Genomic DNA, 12215 nt, shown 5'->3' on the forward strand with positions numbered 1-12215 from the left:
CTGGCTGCGACAAAGAGGGTCATTTCTCGCCTCCTCTTTTCCCAGCGTCCCCTTGTGCGTCCCGGGAAGAAAATCCTGCGGGATTGATTCCGCCAGCTGCTCAGGTAATGGCAGGCGTGGGGCTGGGGGAGCGGGGAGACACGTTTGCGAGTTCAGGGGCGCTCCGGGTACTCCATGTCAAACGGGCAGAAAGGGCAAATTTGCTGCCAGCGCAGAAAAGCGGATGCAGGACTGCAGTGAACAGAGAGCGCCTCCCTTCCCGGACTGGTGCCTGGGTAGTTAGGAATGTCTTCCTTTGAGGTGAAAGAGCCACCTTTCCTCTCGCCTAAATTAAGAGCTGCCCAATACCTTCTTTAGGGTCCGGTGTTTCCCTTCTGTTTGTTCATGCTACTTTTATGGGCAAGTTGGAAATAGCCTTTTCTCCTTCCCTGCGTAACTGAATCGTTAGGAGTCTGTGGCGCGAGCGTGGTTAATTTTGGAGCACCTAGGTGCCAGTGGAAACGGAATGAATGAAATGCGATGGAAACTGATGTTTTGCTTGGTTTTTACTCAACTTTTTTTTATCTTTCAGTGTTGATGGCATGTTGTCCTGTGGCTCAACCCACCTTCTGTTGCGTGGAGCCTCCGATCTAGGGTTTTTAAGTCTGAGAAGCTTGTCCTTCCAGGAAAGGACTGGTCGTTGCGCAGATTGAGGGGTAGGCTCGGAGAGCCGCTGAAGTACACGGTCAGCGTTACGGCCAAATGTCACTTAACCGTGCGGTTCCCTTTCACTCCTTTCCCCCCAGCTCCCTCAGGGCTGGGAGTTTTTGGTTTGTTGTTTTTTTTTTTTTTTTTTTTTTTTTTTTGCGGGGGTTGTGGGTTTGTGTGGGGCATGCGCGTGGTTTCCAAAGCAGAGCGCAGTGTTGCCTGGTGGCAGCCTGCAGAGCCCTTTCGCTGCCTGACCTCTCCTTTTGCACTTCACTCTCAGGGCTGTAACTTTCCTTTGGCTGATTTGAGCAGAGCAATGAAGTGACTTGCCTGTGTAAATGTGCTGGTGATACCAGGAAGGGAAGCGCTTGGACCGGTAGTGAAAAACTTGGCTCCGAGTAGGATTTCTGAAGGCAGAACAACAACAGCAGCAGGAAGCGTCCCAAAGGTGATGCCAAGAACTTTATCCTCCGCTCAGCTGTCGTCTGGGCAAACCTTCAGGGAAGAAGGCAGCTTGAGATTCCTACCTGGCTTTGCGTTCACGGGTTTTTTTCCTCTCTCGGCAGGTTGTCAACGGCCAGCCTTTCTCCGCGGTCACCCTTTCTTCTGCCGTGACGGTACGGGACACACGGAAAGGATCCAGAGTGCTCTGCCAGGACCAGGTACGTCTCCCATGGGCGTCTGCGTTTTTCCTAAGGTCCTTGTCGTGGGGGCTTTGAAGTGAAAGCAAAGGATGTCCTGACTCTCCTCCCGTAGTTTTTCGATGAAATATTTGAACGCGAATACTAAAAATAAGGTGTGTTCCGGAGCACGTTGCGCCCATGCAAAGCTTGCTTCGCACCGCTTATTTTCTCCGCCCGAAAGCATCATCTCTTTCTGTGTGCTTACCGTTAACTAGCACTGTGAGAATAATGTTGCACTAAAAGAGGCAAGAAAGGGTTCGCAAGGGTTCAGATGTTCCGAAGAAAGAGACTTTGTTTTCATGGTAAAAGCTTTATGCTTTTTCAGTCCACAGGTTTTTAAAATAGCTTCCAGTAGTCCTGGATAACCTTACTGAGATACTAGCCTCTGTACGCAAAGCAGTCGAGGCCAGAGAAGAGACAGGGACAAAGTGGGACAAAGCAGGGTGGCTTCTGCGTGTTTTCCGGGCTTTGCCAGGAAGCACTGGCAGCCTTGTAAGTGGTGACAGCGGGTCCCGATGTGTTTTTGGTGAGCTACTGCTTCCCTAATGGCCTTATTTGGCAACGAGACTTTGCACTCTTTCTCTTTCTCTTTTTTTTTTTTTTCCCGTTTGTTTGGGGTTGGTTTTGGTTTTTTGTTTGTTTGTTTGTTTGTTTTAAGAAAACCAAAGTCCACAGCCCGTCTTCTGAATTTATTGGGTTCTCAGTCGTACCAGGCGAGGTATCATAAACACGCGTTCCTCTGCGCACTCAGCACAGCCGAAAGCATCAGTCCATCTGCCGGTCCTTTTTGGTGGCCTTATGGATTGCGGGAGCGGGGATTTGATCCCCTCCCCTCCCTCCCCCCCCCGGTAAAAGCCTATGGGGGCTTTTTCATCTTGCTGATTTTTCTATCCTAAATTAAACTTTAAAAATGGTTAAAATTGTAGAATTTACAAACGTCCTTGCGTTGTTTAAACTGCAGCTGCCAAATGGCTGTAGCATACAATGTATTCGGTGTACTTTGGCAATGAGGTATTTGTTCTAAAGCTTTAAAAACAGGGCCGTTTTTTAAAAAAGTTACATTTAAACGTTTAAGAAAGGAAATGTTTAAAACCAAATGTTTAAACAAAGGATACGTTTCAAAAGGGACAGTTGAATGTTAGCGGTTTTTTATTGCCAATCTTCAGAGGGAGCGCTCTGGAGTTCTTGGTTTCTGTCTGGCTGTCAGCAGCGCGTTTCCCCGGCGGTTCAGCAGCATCTCTCCTGGGCAGGGCAGCCGGCCAGACGTCCCCGCTAATCGTGCGGCACCCAACTCCCCCCTCCCCCGAGTCAAATTATAGCTGTGTATTTTGGAGATGGATGGTTTAATGGTATGGATTGACAGCTGGGCAAGTTCATTTAGTGCCAAAGGAAAGTCAAATACTTTTATACTATAAGCATTCTTATTGCAGAGAGAGAGAGAGAGAGCGAGAGATCTCTAAGCATGCGTGCACCTCTTCAGCGTAGAGTGAAGGACTGAGCTTTGTTCGTTCTTGTTCATTGCACTCTTTGGAGTTTTACCCTTCCCTTTCGGCTGTACTGACCCAGCAAGGTGTGCAGCAGCAGCAGCAGCGGCGGCGGCATGAGGGCTGTAGCTGTTTGAGGGGGTCCGTTGCGTCGATTCTGGTCACGGCCCAGCCCTGTGCGGCAGCCTGGCAGGGGGAGGTCCCCGCGGCAGCGCCGTGAGGAAGGCAGGAGGGGTTTCCCAGAGCCAGCCGGAGGGTTTACTGCCGTGCTCAGAATGGCAGCAGGCGGCACTTAGTCTTAATACTGACCGGAAGAGTTCCAGTCGCTCTGGCTTTGAAAGGCCACGCTGTATTTGGCGCTGAGCTGTTTCCCTACAGGAGTCCTCCTGTCGCTGCGCTGCCGCCCCGTGCCTCGGTGTGAGGGAATTCCTCTGCTTTCTTCTGTGCTCTTCGTTAATCTGCTGAAATATAATTGGGGCTTTTGGTGTTTCAGGTGTCTCGCCGTACGGGTCTGGTGACGCTCAGTAGACCTCCCCCTGCCCCGGTGTTGTGTTAAAGGGCAAAGTAATTTGGCAGACAAGAAAGCCCTTTGCGTTCCAGGCTGTCTCAGAGGGGCTGGGGGCGGCGAGGCTTAGGTTCTGAGCGATGCCCGATTTGGCATTAAAAGTCCGGTGGCGTTCAATATGTACTATTGAACTATCGCGATTACGGAGGCACTAATAGCACCACACGCAATCGGATCAAGCGGCGTCCCGTGAACCAGCACGGCCACACGTAAGGATTTGGGTGGCGTTCACTAGGAACTCTCACGGCTAGATTGGTGAAAAGTGTCGTTTATTGAAGCGAGAGAGGCACAAGTTCTTTTGGAGTGCCGGTGATAGTGACCGTCTGCAAAGCCCGTGCGAATACTAAAGATGTTAGTGATACAGCCTGGCTACAAACACGCTAAGTTCTAAAACAACTCTATAGAGATTTCTAAGGTTCCCGGGAAAACACTTGGCATAGCCGAGCGTTCGAATCTTCCCCACGAGCGTCCTTGTGGGGGGCGAGGAGAGGCTCAGCCCGTCGACGGACGCCAGCAGTCACAGGTGGTCGGCCATGGCATTTCCCTGCCCGCGTTGGTATCTTCCCTGACATCCCTCCTCTCTGACGCTATTTTCATACCTCTTTTTTTTTTTTTTTTTTTTTTTTTTTTTTTTTTAACCTTTCAGGTGGAGCCTGATGGACTCTAGTCATACCTACTTGTGTTACGATTGGTGTAAAATTCTCTCGCTTGGCTTTTAAAGGTATAGACTACGAAAAATTCAGAGCGAGGACTCCGTGAGGAGCGGTCGCACCTCGGAGGCGGGTAGCTTTTGGGATGGAGGTGTGTTTTGGTATTATAATGACATTATAATGAGCAAAGTTCACCCAAAGGATAGCATTTTGTCCAAAATGACAGATGGTTGGCTCAGGGTAACAATTGGGCAGCTTATCAGTTCCATAAGGCCTTCAGGGGTTCCATTTGACTCTCAAGTTCCCATTTGATCGCAGAGTTTGGCCGTGGCATCTCCACTCCGCTCCATCCGCCGCGCTGTTTTTCCTTCGAGTTGGCGCACCGGACTCCCCCAATGTCGTCAACATCTAAGGTTGCCTCGGGGACCTTTGTGAAACGCATCCTTTGCACACCAGCTGCACTCTGCCCTGGAGAGTTTCCTCCACGCTGCACTTTTCTTCAAAATGGGGCATTACCTTAATTTCTAAGTCACCTCCAGTAATGATCCCACACCAGGTTTGCCTGCCGGTGGCTGAGCGGCCCGAGGGGACGGGGCCAGCCCTGGGTCCGCTGGCTTTGTGCCTTTTTTTTTGGGGGGGAATAAAAAGGGGGTGGGTGTGTGTGGGTGATGATGTCATTTGGGGCAGCCCAGGGGCCCTGAGGGAGCGCGGGCAGTGATGCTGCAGAGGAGCAGGTGAGTGGGGGATGGGGGGGTCACACGGGGGTCGCCTGAAAAGAGGCGGATCACAGCCCCCAAATGTCTGAAAATTGGGGGGGGGGGGGGGATTAGCAAACTTTAAAACCTGTAAATATGGGCGTGAGGCATTGAAATAAAGAAAAATCTCACATTTTAGTCTCTTAATAAATGAATATTCATTGCTTTACATAGGAGGAGTTTGGAATAAACCCCTAGATCTACTCTGTTACGTAAAGGATTTTAGACTATAAAAAGGTGTGTCCCAGAGCCCATTTTTGGCTCTGTCGTTCTCTGTCTGCCGGGCTGCCCGCCCTTTTCTTTACCTGCTCTGTCTCTCCCCTTCAGCTCCTCGAGGTTTTCCGGTATTCCTCAGGCTTATATTGACCCTAAATATATCTATGTCTGTGTGTAAATGGATACCTAGGGGACATGTCTATTCTCGGTAAGGTTTTTGAAATGCAAGGAAAGCCTATTTATGGAAAGCCCTTAAAACCCCGCCACACCGCCCTGCACCCTTCCCCATTTTTATTTTTTTTTTTTTAAGATGTAAAAGCGCTTTTAAAAACTACCCCTTCCCCTTCTCCCCCTTTTCCCATCCCAATTTGGGGCCGCTTTCCCCTGCCGGGCCGTGCACGCAAAGCGGGAATTGCCACCACAGCACAAAAGTACCCCAAAGCCCTACTTCTGGGTCTGCGGGGGGGGGGGGGGGAACCCCAATTTTCTGTTTTGGGGGGAAAAAAAAAAAAAAAAAAAAAGAAGAAGAAGAAAAACTTTCCCAACTTGGGTCTCCCGGGCAAGCCCCATCCACCTGGCTTGGTGCAGCTGTAAAGCAAAAAACCCCTTTTCCACGCTCAGAAGCAAAAATCACCACTGGTTGCGTGGTGGATAAGCGTTAAAAAGCCCCAAAGCTGAGCATTGTGGAAAAGTGAAGAAACGCCCACCCCGACGTGAGGAAAAGGTGGGTGCAGCGGCGGCGGTTTGGTGGCTCCAGCGTGGGCGAGTTGCGGAGAGTGGGGCGCCCCCCGTGAGTCCCCCGCTGTGGGTTCCCCCGGCCGGCTCCCCTGGGGGCGGTCCGTCCCCGTCCCGTCCCGTCCCCCCCCCGCGCAGGGGGGTTGTAGCCCTCCTCGGCCACGCCCCCCTCCCCGCCCCCGGTTGCCATAGGCCCCGCCTCCCCGCGCTGCCCCACCTGCCACCCCTCCTCGGCCCCGCCTCCCACGCTTGGCTGACCTCTGCCGGAGCCCCGCCTCCCTGGCCCCGCCCAGCCCTGCTCGGCCCCAGGCTCCCCCGCCCCTGCAGCGGGCATGCGCGCATGCGCGGTACGGCGCGCGTCTGCGCTCGCGTCTGCGCTCGCTTCTGCCACCAGGCGACCAAAAGCCGGTACTGCACCCGGGGAGCCGCTCATGCGCAGTACGGCGCGATGGTGCGAGGGGCGCGCGTGCGCAGGACAGCGAACTGCCGCGCGCTCGCTGCCGCCACCGTGCGACCGAACGCCGGTACTGCGGCCGGGGATCGGCGCATGCGCGCTACGGCGCGATGGTCGGCGCTCGCATCTGCCGCCTGGCGGCCGCAAGTCGGTACTGCAGCCGGGCGGCCGCGCCCGCGCAGTACAGCGCTCTCGTGGGTCCTGCCTCCTTCCCGGCCTCTGCCGCGCCTCCCGCCCTCCTCGGCCCCGCCTCCCCGCTCGTCCCGGCCCCGCCTCGCCACTAGCCCTCGGCCCCGGCTGCCTGCCGTCTTCCCCCCCCGCCTCCCCGTCTCGGCCCCTCTTCCCCGCCCGCCTCGGCCCCGCCCTGCAGCGCCGGTCCCGCACGGGCCGTTGCCGGGCGCCGCCCCCGGCGGCGGGGGAGGGCCAGGACCACCGGGGAGACGAGCGGGCTCCTTCGGCGCGTGCGGGGGTGTCTCCCGCCCGCCGGCCGCACGGCGCTGGCGGGGCGGGGGCTTCAAGCCGCCGCCTGCGGCAGGCTGCCGCTCCGCTGGAGCCGAGCCGGCTCCGGGTAGCCCCCGGGCGTTACCCGAGAGCTGACGGAAGGCAAGAGGGGAAGAAGGCGCGACGGTTTTATTTTGTGCCGTCGCACACAAACCGATCCGGTTTTGAAGAAGAAAAAGCCGCGGGTTTGGTAAATCCGCCCCCCACTCCGCGCCGCGCAGGCGCGGCCGCACCTGCCCGTCGCCCCGGCAACGGCCCCGCGCCGCCGCCGCCGCCGCGTCACCATGGCAACCGCTCCCGGGCTGATGGGCGGGAGTGCGGGCCAATCACAGCGCGGGACCCGCGCTCCGATTGGCCGAATTGCCTCGCCGAGGTGGGGCGCGGCGGGGACTGACGGCAACGCCGAGCCAATGGAGCGGGGCCTCCCAAAGAGGGGTGCGGGCGACGGCCAATGGGCGCGCGGCGAGGGCGGGCCGGGACGCTCCGGAAGCCGAGGGGGCCGGGGGATAAATGGCGCCCAGTTCGAAAGCGGAGCGGAGCGAGCGCGGCGCGGGGGGAAAGCGCAGCCCGGCGTGCGGGTCCAGTGCCGGCCCGGCCCGGCCCGGCCCGGCCCGGCCCGGCCCGCGGGCTCGCCGCGAGGCAGCCGTGAGACAGCCGTTGAGGCAGCTGGAGCGCGTCAAGGTGAGCGGGGGGCGGTGGGCAACGATGCGGGGGGCGGGGGGCCGAGGGAACATGGCGGGGGGGCTGTAGAGGGCCCTGAGGGGTGACGGGGGGAAGGGGCGCTGAACGGGGGGATTGAGGGGGGGCACTGTAGGCTCGGAGCGGGGCTGGCTGGGCCCGGCTCCCCGCGGGGTGCCTTGGGCCTGGGGAGCTTGGGGTGCGGGGCTGGCGGTGCCGGAGAAATAAAGGCCCAAAGGGCGATAGTGAAGCGGCGCCCGGGCCGTGCCGGCGCTTCCCCGCAGCGCGGTGGGGTCGGGCCCTCCGCACTTGCCCAGCGCTCCACAAAAGTGTCTGTGGGCCCTGGGGGTGGCGGGCTGTGGGGTGGCTGCGCTCGGGCTGGCCCTCAGCGTGGCCCGCGGGGATTGCCGAGGGGGTGAGGAAGCAGAGGGGGTGAGCCGCTTCGGGGCCCGAAACAGAGAGCAGGTCTTCGGCCCCGAGGGCTGGAAAGCAGGCTCCCGGGGCTGGTTTTGGGGTGCAGAAACAGGCGGAGTTGTGTGGCTTTGGGCTGAGGAGCAGGGGTGCAGTCCTGCGTTTTTGGGGCTTGAGAAGGGGCCCAGCAGCTGAGGTTATGAGCTCAGAAAGGGGCACTAAACGAGCGGGTTTGGGGGTTAAGAGCAGACTCCAGCCTGGCTGGTTTTGCAGGGGCCGGGGGGGGGAGGCAGAGAGGAGTTGGGAGGCGTTGGGTGCTGCGGGGAAAAGCAGGGGGTGGGCAAGGTGCGTGGACCCTCCCCGCAGGTGGGGGTCTGGTGCCATGGGACCCCCGAGTTCAGGAGGCTGGCACGCAGCTGACTGAACTCCATGTCTCTCGGGGGGAAAGGCGCTTTTCAGACCTGGCACGCCTCTCCTCTTTGAATCTAGCTCTTCTTTGGACATTGCTGAGCATAGATATTAAGCGATTAATCATAGCAACTTATTGATGTTTATACTGTGTAAAGCCACGGTGTTTAACCCTAACACTCAAGTCAGGACGCTGATTGGTTGACGACCCCGTCAACAGCCCAGGCTATTGCAAGTAGGTGGAGCTGGGAAGAAGGAGTTGAAACCAGCTGGAGCTTCAGTGCAGAGCCGGGGCTTCAATTAGCCAGAGCTTGGCAAGCAGGAGCTGGAGGGAGATGGGGTGTCCTCTGTCCGGAGCACGCATTAGCCAGAGGCAAGACTGCCGGCAGCGGTAACGAGCAGGAGCTGCAATTAGCCGGAGCGTGTGTTGGCTGGAGCAGCCGCCGGCCAAACTGCACTTCCCGCAGGGCTGTAGAGCGGCCGGGTGCAGGCTGGGCTGTCCCAAGCGAGGAGCTGCGAGCAGAGGGGAGGCGAGCGGTGCTTCTGCCGGCGGGGAGCCCGGCCTCTTGCCGGGGGGGTTAAATCCCCGCCAAGCACCTGTCTGGGCCCCGCTCCCGAGGGCAGAGGTGGGGTGGGGGTCCCCCGGCTTGTGCCCGTTGTCTGGCTGCGACAAAGAGGGTCATTTCTCGCCTCCTCTTTTCCCAGCGTCCCCTTGTGCGTCCCGGGAAGAAAATCCTGCGGGATTGATTCCGCCAGCTGCTCAGGTAATGGCAGGCGTGGGGCTGGGGGAGCGGGGAGACACGTTTGCGAGTTCAGGGGCGCTCCGGGTACTCCACGTCAAACGGGCAGAAAGGGCAAATTTGCTGCCAGCGCAGAAAAGCGGATGCAGGACTGCAGTGAACAGAGAGCGCCTCCCTTCCCGGACTGGTGCCTGGGTAGTTAGGAATGTCTTCCTTTGAGGTGAAAGAGCCACCTTTCCTCTCGCCTAAATTAAGAGCTGCCCAATACCTTCTTTAGGGTCCGGTGTTTCCCTTCTGTTTGTTCATGCTACTTTTATGGGCAAGTTGGAAATAGCCTTTTCTCCTTCCCTGCGTAACTGAATCGTTAGGAGTCTGTGGCGCGAGCGTGGTTAATTTTGGAGCACCTAGGTGCCAGTGGAAACGGAATGAATGAAATGCGATGGAAACTGATGTTTTGCTTGGTTTTTACTCAACTTTTTTTTATCTTTCAGTGTTGATGGCATGTTGTCCTGTGGCTCAACCCACCTTCTGTTGCGTGGAGCCTCCGATCTAGGGTTTTTAAGTCTGAGAAGCTTGTCCTTCCAGGAAAGGACTGGTCGTTGCGCAGATTGAGGGGTAGGCTCGGAGAGCCGCTGAAGTACACGGTCAGCGTTACGGCCAAATGTCACTTAACCGTGCGGTTCCCTTTCACTCCTTTCCCCCCAGCTCCCTCAGGGCTGGGAGTTTTTGGTTTGTTGTTTTTTTTTTTTTTTTTTTTTTTTTTTTTTGCGGGGGTTGTGGGTTTGTGTGGGGCATGCGCGTGGTTTCCAAAGCAGAGCGCAGTGTTGCCTGGTGGCAGCCTGCAGAGCCCTTTCGCTGCCTGACCTCTCCTTTTGCACTTCACTCTCAGGGCTGTAACTTTCCTTTGGCTGATTTGAGCAGAGCAATGAAGTGACTTGCCTGTGTAAATGTGCTGGTGATACCAGGAAGGGAAGCGCTTGGACCGGTAGTGAAAAACTTGGCTCCGAGTAGGATTTCTGAAGGCAGAACAACAACAGCAGCAGGAAGCGTCCCAAAGGTGATGCCAAGAACTTTATCCTCCGCTCAGCTGTCGTCTGGGCAAACCTTCAGGGAAGAAGGCAGCTTGAGATTCCTACCTGGCTTTGCGTTCACGGGTTTTTTTCCTCTCTCGGCAGGTTGTCAACGGCCAGCCTTTCTCCGCGGTCACCCTTTCTTCTGCCGTGACGGTACGGGACACACGGAAAGGATCCAGAGTGCTCTGCCAGGACCAGGTACGTCTCCCATGGGCGTCTGCGTTTTTCCTAAGGTCCTTGTCGTGGGGGCTTTGAAGTGAAAGCAAAGGATGTCCTGACTCTCCTCCCGTAGTTTTTCGATGAAATATTTGAACGCGAATACTAAAAATAAGGTGTGTTCCGGAGCACGTTGCGCCCATGCAAAGCTTGCTTCGCACCGCTTATTTTCTCCGCCCGAAAGCATCATCTCTTTCTGTGTGCTTACCGTTAACTAGCACTGTGAGAATAATGTTGCACTAAAAGAGGCAAGAAAGGGTTCGCAAGGGTTCAGATGTTCCGAAGAAAGAGACTTTGTTTTCATGGTAAAAGCTTTATGCTTTTTCAGTCCACAGGTTTTTAAAATAGCTTCCAGTAGTCCTGGATAACCTTACTGAGATACTAGCCTCTGTACGCAAAGCAGTCGAGGCCAGAGAAGAGACAGGGACAAAGTGGGACAAAGCAGGGTGGCTTCTGCGTGTTTTCCGGGCTTTGCCAGGAAGCACTGGCAGCCTTGTAAGTGGTGACAGCGGGTCCCGATGTGTTTTTGGTGAGCTACTGCTTCCCTAATGGCCTTATTTGGCAACGAGACTTTGCACTCTTTCTCTTTCTCTTTTTTTTTTTTTTTCCCGTTTGTTTGGGGTTGGTTTTGGTTTTTTGTTTGTTTGTTTGTTTGTTTTAAGAAAACCAAAGTCCACAGCCCGTCTTCTGAATTTATTGGGTTCTCAGTCGTACCAGGCGAGGTATCATAAACACGCGTTCCTCTGCGCACTCAGCACAGCCGAAAGCATCAGTCCATCTGCCGGTCCTTTTTGGTGGCCTTATGGATTGCGGGAGCGGGGATTTGATCCCCTCCCCTCCCTCCCCCCCCCGGTAAAAGCCTATGGGGGCTTTTTCATCTTGCTGATTTTTCTATCCTAAATTAAACTTTAAAAATGGTTAAAATTGTAGAATTTACAAACGTCCTTGCGTTGTTTAAACTGCAGCTGCCAAATGGCTGTAGCATACAATGTATTCGGTGTACTTTGGCAATGAGGTATTTGTTCTAAAGCTTTAAAAACAGGGCCGTTTTTTAAAAAAGTTACATTTAAACGTTTAAGAAAGGAAATGTTTAAAACCAAATGTTTAAACAAAGGATACGTTTCAAAAGGGACAGTTGAATGTTAGCGGTTTTTTATTGCCAATCTTCAGAGGGAGCGCTCTGGAGTTCTTGGTTTCTGTCTGGCTGTCAGCAGCGCGTTTCCCCGGCGGTTCAGCAGCATCTCTCCTGGGCAGGGCAGCCGGCCAGACGTCCCCGCTAATCGTGCGGCACCCAACTCCCCCCTCCCCCGAGTCAAATTATAGCTGTGTATTTTGGAGATGGATGGTTTAATGGTATGGATTGACAGCTGGGCAAGTTCATTTAGTGCCAAAGGAAAGTCAAATACTTTTATACTATAAGCATTCTTATTGCAGAGAGAGAGAGAGAGAGCGAGAGATCTCTAAGCATGCGTGCACCTCTTCAGCGTAGAGTGAAGGACTGAGCTTTGTTCGTTCTTGTTCATTGCACTCTTTGGAGTTTTACCCTTCCCTTTCGGCTGTACTGACCCAGCAAGGTGTGCAGCAGCAGCAGCAGCAGCGGCGGCATGAGGGCTGTAGCTGTTTGAGGGGGTCCGTCGCGTCGATTCTGGTCACGGCCCAGCCCTGTGCGGCAGCCTGGCAGGGGGAGGTCCCCGCGGCAGCGCCGTGAGGAAGGCAGGAGGGGTTTCCCAGAGCCAGCCGGAGGGTTTACTGCCGTGCTCAGAATGGCAGCAGGCGGCACTTAGTCTTAATACTGACCGGAAGAGTTCCAGTCGCTCTGGCTTTGAAAGGCCACGCTGTATTTGGCGCTGAGCTGTTTCCCTACAGGAGTCCTCCTGTCGCTGCGCTGCCGCCCCGTGCCTCGGTGTGAGGGAATTCCTCTGCTTTCTTCTGTGCTCTTCGTTAATCTGCTGAAATATA

This window comes from Vanellus vanellus (assembly GCF_965231255.1).
Source record: "Vanellus vanellus genome assembly, contig: HAP1_SCAFFOLD_745, whole genome shotgun sequence".
NCBI classification, from domain to species: domain Eukaryota; kingdom Metazoa; phylum Chordata; class Aves; order Charadriiformes; family Charadriidae; genus Vanellus; species Vanellus vanellus.